Source organism: Littorina saxatilis, linkage group LG12, assembly GCF_037325665.1.
Source record: "Littorina saxatilis isolate snail1 linkage group LG12, US_GU_Lsax_2.0, whole genome shotgun sequence".
NCBI classification, from domain to species: domain Eukaryota; kingdom Metazoa; phylum Mollusca; class Gastropoda; order Littorinimorpha; family Littorinidae; genus Littorina; species Littorina saxatilis.
Window position 1 is genome coordinate 49,318,014 of NC_090256.1, and position 15,223 is coordinate 49,333,236.

At 43.6% G+C, this 15,223-nt stretch overlaps 1 protein-coding gene and 1 long non-coding RNA gene across 2 annotated transcripts in view; one reads left to right on the forward strand and one right to left on the reverse strand.

The window, feature by feature from the left end:
• Positions 1-15,223, reverse strand: part of LOC138982137 (uncharacterized) — a 129,321-nt gene that overhangs the window by 111,287 nt on the left and 2,811 nt on the right. The window lies entirely within an intron of this gene.
• The window catches only part of LOC138982131 (shootin-1-like), a gene marked incomplete in the record, with an annotated part of 36,090 nt that overhangs the window by 2,538 nt on the left and 18,329 nt on the right, over positions 1-15,223 (forward strand).

The window sequence follows — 15,223 nt, forward strand, 5'->3', positions numbered from 1 at the left end:
GAGGGGGGAGAGAGAGAGAGAGAGAGAGAGAGAGAGAGAGAGTCATCGTGTTGTTAACTGACTTTCATACATGACCGATTCACAAACTGCAATAAGGCGCAGACGCAAATCAATTTTAATTACAGTGTATTTGTTCATGTAAAGACGACCAATAAGTTAATATCCCGAACAAAGATGAATGGGTTTAATTTCCGTATACTCTTCGATGTTCTTTTGCTGAGGCTGAAGTGAAGTACCTATATAGTATATATTTCACACACGATTCACTTCGTGTTCGATTTGGTAAAAACTGACGGTCGATCCCTTTCTAACACAGACAGTTATCACATTAAGGGATCCAACCAGGATACAAGTAGTTATCTAGTCTTTTATCTTCGTGGAGTCTTCAGTAGCCTTTCGCCACCGTTACTGATTTGCTATCAAGTTATCTCAAAGCGATGGCAGGCTATTACGGGCGGTACATCATTCAGTCCGGCAAATCCGAGTTTCCGTGTATTTTATTTTGCCACTGAACTCGATGTAACAGCTAGAGTTTGTATCTGCACTTATTTCATACTTCTAACGAAAAGTAAAGCCGGGAGTTTCGAGAGGGAAGGCTTCTACTGTGTCGGTTGTTATTGTGTGAACGATTCTCTCTGCTCGTTTTCTCGCCCATGTTAATGGCGTAAAATAGACTCATACTCTACTCACATAATAAAATAACTTAACATTGTTTAAAATTTAATATCTCAAAATCGGGAAAAGTTACAGGAGTGATTTTTGTACTAACGTAAAGCTTGTTCAATTGCTCATTATGGGCAAAAAACCGGCTTTTCTGGCTTGTTCCGTTTTTTTTTGCAATTTGAGCTCAAAGACACATGGTGTCATTTTGGAGTTTACAAACTTAGCACTGTGTGTTTGACAGCGCTGTGCGTGCACTGGTTGATCGCAGCCGCAATTAAATTACACAGGAGCAGTGAAGGTTAGCCTCAATACGTTTATTAACAAAACAAATTTCATTTCACAGTAGCCGGGTGGAATCGATTACGCAGATGCTGCACCCTAATGAAGCGGTCTTGCTGAGGATTGGTGACACGGGGCCGTCCTTGGAGAGGCAGGTCTCGAACGTTACCGTTGTTTTGCTGGTACCTTCTTCGCCACAAGGCAACTGATTGCCTGGTCACTCCGAATCTCCTAGCAACATCAGTATAAGTCATCCCTCCTCTCAACATCCCTATTGCGACGAGTCTATCGTTCACACACGTTCGTGGCATGGTGAAAGAGAAAGACAGAGTGGACAGGTTTGGGCAAAGAGAAAGAAACATTTTAGTGAGTTGTTCTCACTCACAAACAAAGTTAACGGACAAACCAAAGGCAGTACTTTCATGCAATATTCGTGGATCAGCAGCAGACCTTTTGCAGGTTTCAAGTACGGGAAGACGTGCCCCGAGAGTCAAAGAGTGCAGGCCTACCTGTTTACAGCACACACAGCGTGCACTGGCTGTCGGCAGCGTCAGCAAGCTTAGGCGTCAGTCTAGTAAACTCCAAAATGACACCATGCGTCTTTGAGGACCAATTGTGAAAAAACTAAGCAACCGAGAACATTCCGGGTTTTTTCCTCTTCTCAGGAATTGATGGTTCTATGATCGTACCACCCCGCTCTCCTGCAACTTTTTCCGATTTTGAGATATTAAATTTTAAAACATGTTAAGTTATTTTATTCCGTGAGTATATATTGTTTTGTATTTCTGCGCAATGATTTGTGTCGCTTTTTGCGTGGTAATATCAACAACGATCAACCCAGTGGTGCATAACTGAACATGATAATTACTTTCCATTGCGTCGAAACTGTGTATAGAGCATTCTATATTTAGATTCTCTTGTCTAATCGGTCGCTGTGCTCTTCCGTCAGTCCGTCCGTCCGTCCGTCCGTCCGTCCGTCCGTCGGTAGGTCAGCCCGGTGGCTTATTCATGGATCCGTTATTTTTGACATCTTCGCCGAAAGTTGTATGTCTAGTCGCAATATTTTTTTAATTAGTCTTGAACTTGTGGGAAGGCTATTTTTCTGGCCGCTGTGTGTGTGTGTGCGCCTCTCTCTCTCTCTCTCTGTCTCTCTCTCTCTCTCTCTCTCTCCCTGTCTCTCTCTCTCGCTCTGGCTCTGTGTGTGTATGTGTGTGTGTGTGTGAGTCAGTGTGTGCGTGCGTGCGTGTGTGCCTCTCTCTCTCTCTCTCTCTCTCTCCTTCTCCCTCTCTCTCTCTGGCTGTGTGTGTGTGTGTGTGTGTGTGTGTGTGTGTGTGTGTGTGTGTGTGTGTGTGTGTGTGTGTGTGTTAGAGGGAATCAGTCATAGAGCGAAATAGTGTGCCTCTGTGTGTTTTATTATTATTATTATGGTGAGCTTATATAGCGCGAACCACAATAATTAACTGTGCTCTCCGCGCTTTACATATTAATTTCTGCCGTTTGAAATGGAATTTTTTACAGACAGACAGACAAACAGACATTTTTTTACACACAATATAATATAACGCATTCACATCGGCCAGTAAACCTCAAGCCTGTTAGGCGAGCATTCACCTTTCACGGCCTTTATTCCAAATCAAACGGGTATTTGGTGGACATTTTTATCTATGCCTATACAATTTTGCCAGGAAAGACCCTTTTGTCAATCGTGGGGTCTTTAACGTGCACACCCCAATATAGTGTACACGAAGGGACCTCGGTTTTTCGTCTCATCCGAAAGACTAGCACTTGAACCCACCACCTAGGTTAGGAAAGGGGGGAGAAAATAGCGGCCTGACCCAGGGTCGAACACGCAACCTCTCGATTCCGAGCGCAAGTGCGTTACCACTCGGCCACCCAGTCCATGTGTGTGTGTGTATGTGAGTGTTTGCGTGTGTGTGTATGCGTGTGTGCGTGTGTGTGTGTGTGTGTGTGTGTGTGTGTGTGTGTGTGTGTGTGTGTGTTTTAGAGGGAGAGATAAGAGAGCAGTCCGAGAGAGAATGTGTACTTTATGTCTTTCTCTCTCTCTCTCTCTCTCTCTCTCTCTCTCTCTCTCTCTCTCTCTCTCTCTCTCTCTCTCTCTCTCTCTCTCTCTCTTTTTCTCTCTCGTCTTTCTCTCTCTCTCTCTCTCTCTCTCTCTCTCTCTCTCTCTCTCTCTCTCTCTCTCTCTCTCTCTCTCTCTCTCTCTCTCTCTCTCTCTCAACCATGCATTATTTTTCTAGCAGCAGGATAGTCGAAGTGTATCTATATATATATACGGCTTGTGTCTGTCTGTCTGTCTGTCTGTCTGTCTGTCTGTCTGTCTGTCTGTCTGTGCAGTGTCCGCGATGCACGGCCAAAGTTCTCGATGGATCTGCTTCAAATTTGGTGGGCATATTCAGGTAGACCCCGGACACAACCTGGTCGATGAGAATTTTGAACACGTGCTCTCAGCGCGCCGCGCTGAACCAATTTTGGTTTTTCTGTTCATCTTCTCATATCCATTCCCAGTAACTCTTCCTTATCTTCTCCAGTGTTTTGCGTTTATCTCCCTTCCTTCGTGTGGCGTCAATCCATATTCCCGTTACTATTTTTAGAAGGTCACTGTCCACAACGCTTTCTTCCATATTCCCGTTACTATTTTTAGAAGGTCACTGTCCACAACTCTTCCTTATCTTCTCGAGTGTTTTGCGCGTTTATCTCCCTTCCTTCGTGCGAAGCCGGGTATTCGGCTCTACTTCTTCCCGGCGAAGCCGGTACCCGGCGAAGCGGGTAATCATCTATAGTATATACATATACACATACGTCAAAAGAAAACGTGAGTTTGATCCTTGACTTTGAACGCCTTCTGCGTTGTCAGCACAAATGATTTTGATAAAGAGGCTTTGATGTGTTTGAATACACATCTGCAAACGACGCGAGGTAAGAGATCGAAAATCAGCCACAAAAGTGAGTGACGGGATCGCTTGCTTGATCACAGAAACGAAAACTTCCTGGTTTAATATGGGTCGAACGCATCCTGAACTCAGGTCAAAAATGAGTTACTTCCCTTCGGGTCTCATTCTATCCCTGACAGGATGCCTGGGTTTTCAGTCTCTGGAGAGGAAATCGACCTTTTACATATTTAGAGCTTTTCGTAATGTGTTAAGGATATAAGCAGATTCGCGATCGTCGATAATGATTTTTCATGGTGTTGTGTAATTTTTTAAATTACAAAGGAATTGATATGTAAGACAGTTTCAAGCGAGCTATCTTTCGCGGATGTATTTACTGTGCAAACAACTCTAAAGTGTCACGTGATAATCAACTTTGGCTACGGCGCGCGCCGGACGATTTTTTCTGTAACCAGTTGAGAGTGATGCAACCATAATTATACATGTATCACGGTCTCCTTCCGACAGCAGTCTCAAAATTTCGACTTGTTTTGACCTTAGAACGATGTCTTTATCATAACTGTGAAGAACAGAACGGAGATCACTGTCGAAGTCGGCCAATCTGCAATCATTTTCGTCTCGCGAACATTGATCTCAAATTTAGATCAGTGCTCGCGAAAAACATATGGGAGATAACTCTGTATTCTTGTTTTGATAGATTCGCGCAATAATTCAGCATGCTGTCAGAGAGAAACTGGCAATAGCCGTGGACCGATGATTATCAGAATGGGGTCGAACGCAGATAGACAGACTGATAAAAAGGCAGACAGCCGGGAAGACACTGAGTCAGACAGACATGCAGGCACACAGACACAAACAGACACTCACATGCACGCACGCACGCACGCGGAATGCACGCACGCACGCAACGCACGCACGCACGCACGCACGCACACACGCACTCTCTCTCTCTCTCTCTCTCTCTCTCTCTCTTTTTTCTCTGTCTCTCTCTCTCTCTTTGTCTCTCTCTCTCTGTCTCTCTCTGTCTTCGAGTCTGTCTCTGTCTCTCTCTCTCTGTCTCTCTCTCTCCCTCTCTGTCTCTCTCTCTGTCTCAGTCTGTCTTATATGTCTCTCAGCTTCTCTCAGTCTCAGTTTCTGTGTCTCTGTCTCTCACTGTGTCTGTGTCTGTCTGTCTGTCTCTCTATTGTTGAAAGACAATAACTCGCCGGCCCCCAACCCCCCCTCCCACCCCCAGGTAACCGACAGGGACATCCACACGCAGCGACAGGTGACCAGCTAGTGGACAAACAATCCTGAAAACCCACTGACCCTCTCGACATTATCACGTGGCAGACAGACAGAACAAACACCAACCAACTGTTGTTACTGCATGGTACGCTCCGACAGCGGCAGAAACGTTCATGACACAATAAGAGGAATCTCAGTTAGGAATGGTAACGCGACTGCACCAGCACTGCCGTTACGACTCGACACAGTGGATCCCCCCCTTTTAAAACATCCCGTTTCAAGACCTCCCCCTCCACCCCCCTCCCCCATAAAACACACACAAACACACACACACACACACACACAAACACATACATACACACACGCGCGCACACACACACACACACATACATACATACACACACGCGCGCACACACACACACACACACACACACACACACACACACTCACACACACACACACACACACGGAGTATGACTGCCTACATGACGGGGTAAAACGACCATACACGAGTATATTAAAGCCCCGTCGTGCAAAAAAACGAGTATACGGAGGAGTTGCAGCTCACGAATACAAAAGACGAAGAAAGAAGACCCTATTTTGTTTAGATTTTCTTTTCATAACGTCTGTCAATTAACCTCTTACTTTAAGACTTTCTCAGTGTTTCAGAGGTCTTAAAAAGGGGTTCCACTGTAGTGACATGACTGGGGGAATGCAAGGTGACTCAGTTCTGCTGTTTACATAAGGGGCATACATGTATGTGTACAATATTATGACGTGACCTTATTTTTTGGAGCCGCTTGCATCCCTTTGAAACAATGCCAAACTGCGTAAACTATATGTTGGTTGGTTAGCAAATGTGTTATGAGATTCGTAATGTGTGTATTTTTGTGAAACTTTACGAGAGGAATTAGTCCGCACCATACATGGAAGGTTTCTTTGTTTTGTAAATTGTATAGCTCTTAGGTTCTGCAGGGGCGGACCCAGGGGGGGGGGGGGGGTTTCCGGGGGTTCCGGACCCACCCCCACCCCTCCCCTAAAAAAAAAAAAAGAAGAAAAAAAGAAGAAATAAATAAATTTGAAAATAAAGTAACACTGATGGCTCTGATTGCACCAGATTGCTTCATTTTCCTTGACTTTTATCAAAATGTTCCCGGAACCCCCCCCCCCCCCCCCCCCCCCCCCCCTAGGAGCAGGCCTTTGTCTTCTAAGTGACGGTGTGAGAAAGTAGTAGGGTATTTTGGCGGCACAGGTTACACCAGATCGGACAATTGTCCTTGTTCTGATCTAAATTTTTTCTTCTTAAATTTACTTTTTGGAAGGTGCGTTAGGGGAAGTTTCTTGGCTCAAATTGCACCATATTGCTCCATTTTCCTTGTTTTTATCAACATTTTCCGGACCCCCCCCCCCCCTCGAAGGTTCAAACGCTTCGCGCCCTCAACTAAACGTTTCGCGTCGTCGAATTGTCCCTTAAATATTTTTGGACCCCCCCCCCCCCCCCCCAAGGAAAAGGATGTGATCCGCCCGTGTTCTGAGATGACCTCAACGTTAAAGTCGGATTTTGTTGTTGACGGGACGGACGGACGGTACAGGTGCCTGCTTTTGAGGAGAGGAGATGGGCAGCACCTTTATACGCAAGGACTCGAGAGTAGTTGGGATCTATATATATATATATATATATATATATATATATATATATATATATACGACTTGTGTCTGTGTGTGTGTGTGTGTGTGTGTGTGTGTATGTGTGTTTGTGTGTGTGTGTGTGTGTCCGCGATGCACGCCCAAGGTTCTCGATGGATCTGTTTCAAATTTGGTGGGCATATTCAGGTAGACCCCGGACACAACCTGCTCGATGAGATATTTCAACACGTGCTCTCAGCGCGCAGCGCTGAACCGATTTTGGTTTTTCTCTGGATCCATTCCTAGGAACTCTTCCTTATTTTCTCCAGTGTTTTCAGCGTTTATCTCCCTTCCTTCGTGTGGCGTCAATCCATATTCCCGTTACTACGTTACTATTTTTAGAATGTCACTGCACTGTCCAGAACGCTTTCATTGCACCCGTAAGTTGTCCTTACTGTAAAAGTGAAAAGGTCGAATCAATTTATAGCCACGCGAAAAATACACTGTCATCTATCTCTATATATTTATAGATATAGATATACATATATATATATATACGGCTTCTCTGTGTGTGTGTGTGTGTTTGTGTGTGTGTGGGGGCAACACCTGTGGATTGTAGAGTTCTGTTTGTGATGTGGTCTGGCGGCTTTGGTGTGTCTGTATGTTCAGGCCTTCCTTCGAGAAGCCATAACAGTTATTCTCAATCCCGTTTGAGTGGACTTCGCCTTCAAAGGTGATTGTGGTGTTTCGGCACTCGGTTACATTTGGCGTCGTCGACAGCGATGGGATTCGACATGAAATGTTCAGGCCACTGAATCATTTTCGTGCTGTTCCCATTCCACATGGGAGGGACCTAAGCTTGGCGGGTCCATGGTTCGGAACTTTGGGGACAAAGTTCATTCAAAGGGGGTCGAGTGTGACAGGGAGACTACCGTCGCCCTTCACAGCAGACTCTGCAGACTTGTTCGCCTTTCTTAGAAGTTGTGGGCTTTCCTTGCATGTACCCGTAAGTTGTCCTCACTGTAAAAGTGCAAAGGTCGAATCTATTTATCGAAAAATCCACTGTCATCTATCTCTATACTGAGAGGCATAAATTCCGCAAACTGAACTTTAAAAAATCACAAAAAATCAACTCAGTGGTGAATGTTTTCAATGTTTGAATATTTTATTCATTGGCCATTTTAGTGTTTATAAACCTTCGTTTTATTGATTTTGAATAGAACATCATGAAATGACAATTTTTCAAAAAAAGTGACTGAGTCCAAGCGCAATGATTTCGGAAAACGTTCAGTGTTCATCACGTTCAACGCTTTGGCCAGCTCTAAGCATCCCAATCGCTTGCTGTCTCTCTCCCTCATTAAGTCGTGGCATGATTGTGATATCTGATACAGCCAAACAGCCAGTTGCGTTTTATAGGGCCATACACTTTCTTTTTTACGTTATTGTCTCCCTTTCAGCCCATTGTCCGTCCGCCCCGTGATCGGGAGGTCGTGGGTTCGAACCCCGGCCGGGTCATACCTAAGACTTTAAAATTGGCAATCTAGTGGCTGCTCCGCCTGGCGTCTGGCATTATGGGGTTAGTGCTAGGACTGGTTGGTCCGGTGTCAGAATAATGTGACTGGGTGAGACACGAAGCCTGTGCTGCGACTTCTGTCTTGTGTGTGGCGCACGTTATATGTCAAAGCAGCACCGCCCTGATATGGCCCTTCGTGGTCGGCTGGGCGTTAAGCAAACAAACAAACAAAAAGCCCATTGTCTTTATTAGCACAGTGAGCTGTGGCTGGATCAGCAATACTGCAAAGCGCACGCTGACAGCGTGAAACTTTTGCTCCGACACTCAAGATGTCAACTACAAATTACAGGTTCAATCTGATTTTCGTTTGAGAGCAAAATCGTTCAATGTACTATTTGCAGAATTAATGCCTTTCAGTATATATGTCTGTGTGTGTGTGTGTGTGTGTGTGTGTGTGTGTGTGTGTGTGTGTGTGTGGAGGCAACACCTGTGGATTGTAGAGTTCTGTTTGTGATGGGGTCTGGCGGCTTTTGTCTGTCTGTATGTTCTGGCATAAATTTGAGAAGCCATAACAGATAATATAGGGCTTAGAAATAAGCTCTAAAATTCTCAATCCCGTTTGAGAGGACTTCGCCTTCAAAGGTGATTGTGGTGAACCGCCACGCTGTCTGTCTCTGTCTCGCGATTCACCCCGGCGAAGCCGGGTATTCCTCTAGTCTCTAATATCTCGTTCCCCTACGACCAAAACTATTTATTGGACCACTTCTGGATTATGTGTTGCTGCAATATATAGCAAAAAATAAGAAAGAACTGTTGTCTTTCAAATAATTTAACATCTATTAAATGAATAAAAGCTAACCATAATTATGTAACGGATATTTGTACAATAAGTAACCAGTATCACCTGGTCAGACCTTGCTATTATTATTCATTAATGAAAAGATACTGTCCGGACTTTATCGATGACTATCTTCTGGCTGTGCCGGTGTCACGAACTGAAACCTCTGCTGAACAATCTTTCTCATTGAAGTCAATGCGCATGCGCCAATCTTGGACTTAAAAAAATGCGACCTTTGACCGAACGAACCATGGGTTAGGGTTACGGTTACGGTTCGGATTAGGGTAAGGGTTAGGGTTAGGATTAGGTTGTTCACGACCTGATTAATCTCCCCATGTTAGCGCATGCGCATTGACCGCAATGAGAAGGATTGTTCAGGCAGAGTTTTCAGTTCGTGACACCGGGTCGCCAAGCATTTTAGTACTTCAAAAATGAAAAACACAAGGAAGTGTTTCGCCGTGTTTTTGACCAATTTTTTTTTGCGCGGGCGACTCATGTATCGCTAAGAACAAAGCCCCAACTATTATAACTCAGGTTACAGTTTCCTCATATTAAAACAGTAAAAGGCGTTTCACCTCACTTCTAACCACAGGCGCCAGACGCTTAAAATAAATGTGGTTTTAAAATTCGCGTTAGATGAACGGGAAAAGGAAAAGAAGGGTTTGGGGGTATAACGGTGCATGTACTTTTCAGCATATATATGTACACAGCGTTGTATTTGGACATGTGCTCATATTTCACTTCGAATTCCTCGTCAAAGAGGATTAATTACAAGGCCCGTCAACACTCGGAATTTTAATCAAGTCACAGTAATCTTGAACTTTTGCTGCCAGATAGGAGTCTGCTTACATATACGCTGTGTGAATGCATAATGAGTGACACTGGAGGTTGTTACTGTGGAACCTCTCATTAAAGACCTGAACAAACTTGACACAGTAAGGTCGGACAGTAAGGAGGGAGTCTTGAAATATGGTACATTTTGCAGAGATAATGAAAAGAAAGTCAAAGAAAACAGCACCTTTAAAGGGAGGTGGTCTTACATTTGGGGTTCCACTGTATTATTTTGAGAGTATGTTTCGACAGGCATAGGATATGAAGTCGCTTGTTGGTTGCTGATTGATGTGTACAGACGGGTCAGATGATTATGCCACTTACTGAGGAGCTGCGGTTCCTTTCTTCATTCGGGAACTCTGGGTTTTTTTTTTACTGGCAAAGTTTGTATTTGTCTGTCTGTATACATGTGCAAGGTGTGTGTGTGTGTGTGTGTGTGTGTGTGTGTGTGTGTGTGTGTGTGTGTGTGTGTGTGTGTGTGTGTGTGTGTGTGTGTGTGTGTGTGTGTGTGACTGTGTCTGTGTCTGTGTGTCTGTTTGTGTGTCTGTGTGAATGGGCTTTTGCTACAGAGGTGTTTGTTTAGTTAACGAGATCCACATTGCTAAGGCCAAAAAAAAAATAGGTCTGTTTACGGTAACCCGACCGACCCTAGTTTTTTCGCGCGACCCTAGACTTTTTTTTTGGCATTTGGGAAAAAGAAAAACAAAATCTTGTTTTTTTGGCAAAATAACGTAAAAATATGGTTTTTTGGAAAAAAAAAAAAAAAAAAAACAAACAATCCCGACCTACCGACCCTATTTTTTGGGCCTATGTTACCGTAAACAGACCTATTTTTTTTTTTGGCCTAAGACGAAAGCACTTCCTCTGTTTATTAATTTTGGCCCGCTAATTACAAATCAAGTAACCCTTTCAAGTGACAGATTTGGTTCATTAACACTTCATCACGCGTCTTCTGAATACAGCGAGGAAGAAAACCTGAACTTATATGAACTTTTATCGGTATCATTATTCAATTCATTAAAATGGAAAGCATGATTAGAATGTAACGATTGATTTTCATATATTTTTGACATAAATGAACAAAACGACTGACAGAACGCTTACCAATCACGAGTGCAACACACACTCATGCAGGCGTGCATAAACACAAACGTACACGTCCTTACATACCACATAGACAACACACTCGCACATGCCTTACACACATGCACACCGTCACACACACACACACACACACACACACACACACACCGTGCACACACACAAGCACGCACGCACACACACAAACACACACACACACACACACACACACACACACACACACACACACACACACACACACACACAAGAAACACGATTTGATCTGTATGGCAACACGTTTACCGGGTCAGTAATGTTTTTATCCTTTCCATCATGCGTTGTTGTGGGTGAGGATCTGTGTGTCTGTGTCTGTGTGAATGTGTTTCTGCTATATAGAGGTTGTTTGTTCAGTGAACGAGATCCACATTGCTGAGACGAAAGTACTTCCTGTGTCTATCATTTTTGGCCCGTTGATCAGTACAAATCAAGTAACCCTTTGAAAATTTAGGGTCATTTACACTTCATCACGCGTCCTCTGAATACAGCGAGGAAGAAAAACTGAACTTATGTGAACTTTTATCGGTATCATTATTCAATTGATTTAAATGGAAAGCATGGTAAGAATGTAACGATTGATTGTCATACATTTTTGACATAAATGAACATTACAAAACGACTGACAGAACGCCAACCAATCACGAGTGCAACACCACTCATGCAGCGCATAAACACAAACGTGCACGTCACCACACTAGACAACACACTCGCACATGCCTTACACACATGCACAGTGACACACACACACACACACACACACACACACACACACACACACACACACACACACACACACACACACACACACACACACAAGAAACACGATTTTATTTGTATGGCATCACGTTTACCGGGTCAGTAATGTTTTTACCCTTTCCATCATGCGTCGAGGTGGGGTGCACAGACGAAATAAAACAATTTTAGCAGCAGTTCTATTTTCCTGCTTCGTCACGTTAAAGACACTCTCCTCGTATGTGACGATCATGTACACAACCACAGATCTGTCCAGGCTTGTGCGGCATGGGGTAACAGCAGGGTTGCATTTAGACACGTGTAAAGCGGCTGCACAAAAATGAACTGCCGGGCCGTTTCATTTGTCGAGTGCTACTTTAAAAAAACAAAACAATTTGCATATTGCCATTGGTGTCAAAATCAATACGAGATTAACACAGAAAAAAATAATCGTATTCTGCACAGTAGACAGTCAGACTTTTGGGTATCTGTCTTAAAGTAAAAGGAATGAAGCTCTTTCTCTTGGCAAAAAGCCTGGATACCCTAGGTAAAAACAACAACATCGTGCTGCAGGGAAGCGTTTTATATATGTAAATGTGCTATGATGATGACGACGATAATGATGATGATGATGATGATGATGATGATGATGATGATGATGATGATTGATGATGACGACGATGACGACGACGACGACGACGACGGTGACGACGAAGATGACGACGACACATAGGATAAGCCCATCTGTGTGTTCGGGCACATATACCACAAATTGCAGCCTGGATGCGTTCTCTGCAGACTGGGATTTTTTTCTTCTATGAATTATTTCCGTTAAGCCTCTAGCGTGAATCTTCTACACACATTAATATTAACAAATCGAACTCTGCGCAGAAAGAAGTCATAACGGAGAGAACAGTCCCCCATTAACAAATTTGTGTAATATTGTATTGTTTTGGTCACGTCATATAAGCTTTTTTGCTTGATTTCGTGTCCTCGCTGCATACTGTTAAATTGTTTAATGTCATGTATTTTGAACAACATTTTGTTTAAACCAACGAAGGGATATCTTATCCCACGTAACAGCCCGAGCAGACCTGAGACAGTGTGCAGAACTGTTTTGACGGAAAGGAGTGTGCCTTTAAAGGAGACAAAACGACAGAAAAATGTATCCATCTCGTGCCTGTGAATGACTTGACAGAAAAATGGAACATCTGTGTAAATAATAACAATAATTTTCCTCAAGCATGAACTTTAAGTTCTTGTTTCCTGCCATTATGTTTTATTTAGCTCCCGGCGTTTCCGTTCATCGAGCGTACAACCAAGCTTTTGTCACTGTGTGTCTGTGTGTGTGTGTGTGTGTGTGTGTTTGTGTTTAGTATTTGTGAACGCGTGTCACCCATCACAAAGGAACCGCAGACATTGATACATCTTTCCCGGTATTTAAATTACTCTTCCTTTATTGGACGTCGCATTTTGTGTGCACCTTCCAGTTTCGAACATTTAGGTGAAGCCTTCACCTTCTCTCATCAGAATTGCAGCGGAATAATTTACAAACAATCTGTGATCATCTCATTCGTGTGCAATTTCGGATTTATAAATTGAGCTGAAGATCGTTAACTCAATCATCATTTTCTCGTCCACATTGCAGCGGAATATCTGACAAAGATCTGTGTTTCGCTTCATCGGCTGATCTTCGTTGGGTAGCGAGTGTGAACAAAGCAGGGAATTATGTGCGATGGTACGTTATAAGACTCCATGTCATGTTATAATTTGTGGAAATCTATCTACTTCCAGAGATATTCAATGGGTCTGCATGGATCATTCCTACATTGCATACACGGAAACCTGTTGAGGAGAGTGTAATCGAGAAGAGTTTGGGCTGAGATTGTTACAGCTCATTCATCCAAACTCCTCGTTACTTTTTCTCAGCCAAGCCTGGTGGCTTCAAATAATGAGCAGCGAGTATACGAAGGATGGTAAACGCTCTTGAATAGGAAAGAAGATTACTAAAAGTTTAGTCATGTGCTAAAGCTGATGGTGCCCTGCGCTAAGGTGTTTTCTGATCGACGTTTGTTATGATGTTGCAGTGCTCTTGACGTTTAAAATAAATGTTTGTAATTGTGTAATTGTATATTTATTAGTGCTTTTTTTTCAACTCGGCTGTGGTGAAAAGGAGAAGGAGTTCCACAAGAGGAACTACATGACCATGAACGGTAATGTCAGCATTGTATCTGACTATCCTTTCGAGATTCAAATCGTGGCGGCAATAACTAACGCTATTGTACAATGTATATAGTGTAAATTAAACTGTGCAACGCAGCACGTATCATTTTCAAAACTGAAAATACGTTGCAGTTGCTTCAGACAGAGGTAGACTTTTCCGGCAGTCTCCTGTATTTTTATTGGTTGAATTTTAAAGATACATGTGGTCGACAGAAATCCGTCAAAAAATCATACCTGACTGTGTATATTTCCTCGCGCCGAAGATATGAAGTAGGCACAATATTGTGTCGCCTATCAGTTTTTGTTTTTGCTTTGCGGCTTTGTTGTTGCCATATTTAAGGGACCGGTTTAAAGGAACCGGTTTGTGTGTCAGCTAGATTTCGTGTCTAATTAAGCTTGAAAAAAATGTCCAATCGGGCGATCAGCTACAGATCCCAAGTGGAGACTGTCGAAGTACACCTGATAGATTGCTCAGCTCTGACTGCATCCGCTGTCGAAGCTAATGCATCAATTTCAATCAAGCAGTCTTGGGCAGGAGGTCAAGTATGTTATTATTCGACAACAAAGTTGGTTGGAAAATGAGAGCGTGACAGTGCCGCCTCAACTTTCACAAAAAAGCCGGATATGACGTCATCAAAGACATTTATCCAAAACATGAAAAACACGTCTGGGGATACCATACTCAGGAACTCTCATGTCAAGTTTCATGAAGATCGGTCCAGTAGTTGTTTCCAAATCGCTCTACACACACACACACACCCACATACATACATACATACATCTATATCTATATACGGCTTGTGTGTGTCTGTCTGTCTGTCTGTGTGTTCGCGATTCACGGCCAAAGTTCTCGATGGATCTGCTTCAAATTTGGTGGGCATATTCAGGTAGATCCCGGACACAATCGATGAAAATTTTGAACACGTGCATGCTCAGCGCGCAGCGCTGAACCGATTTTGGTTTTTCTGTACATCCATTCCCAGTAACTCTTCCTTATCTTCTCCAGTGTTTTGCGCGTTTATCTCCCTTCCTTCGTGTGGCGTCAATCGCGTACGGTGCGCGGCGCCCGGCGAAGCCGGGTACCCGGTGAAGCCGGGTATTGGTGCGCCACTCACCCGGCAAAGCCGGGTCCGGCGAAGCCGGGTACCCGGCGAAGCCGGTATTCATCTAGTACATACATACATACATACATACATACATACATACATACATACATACATACATATGATACACACACGCACGCAC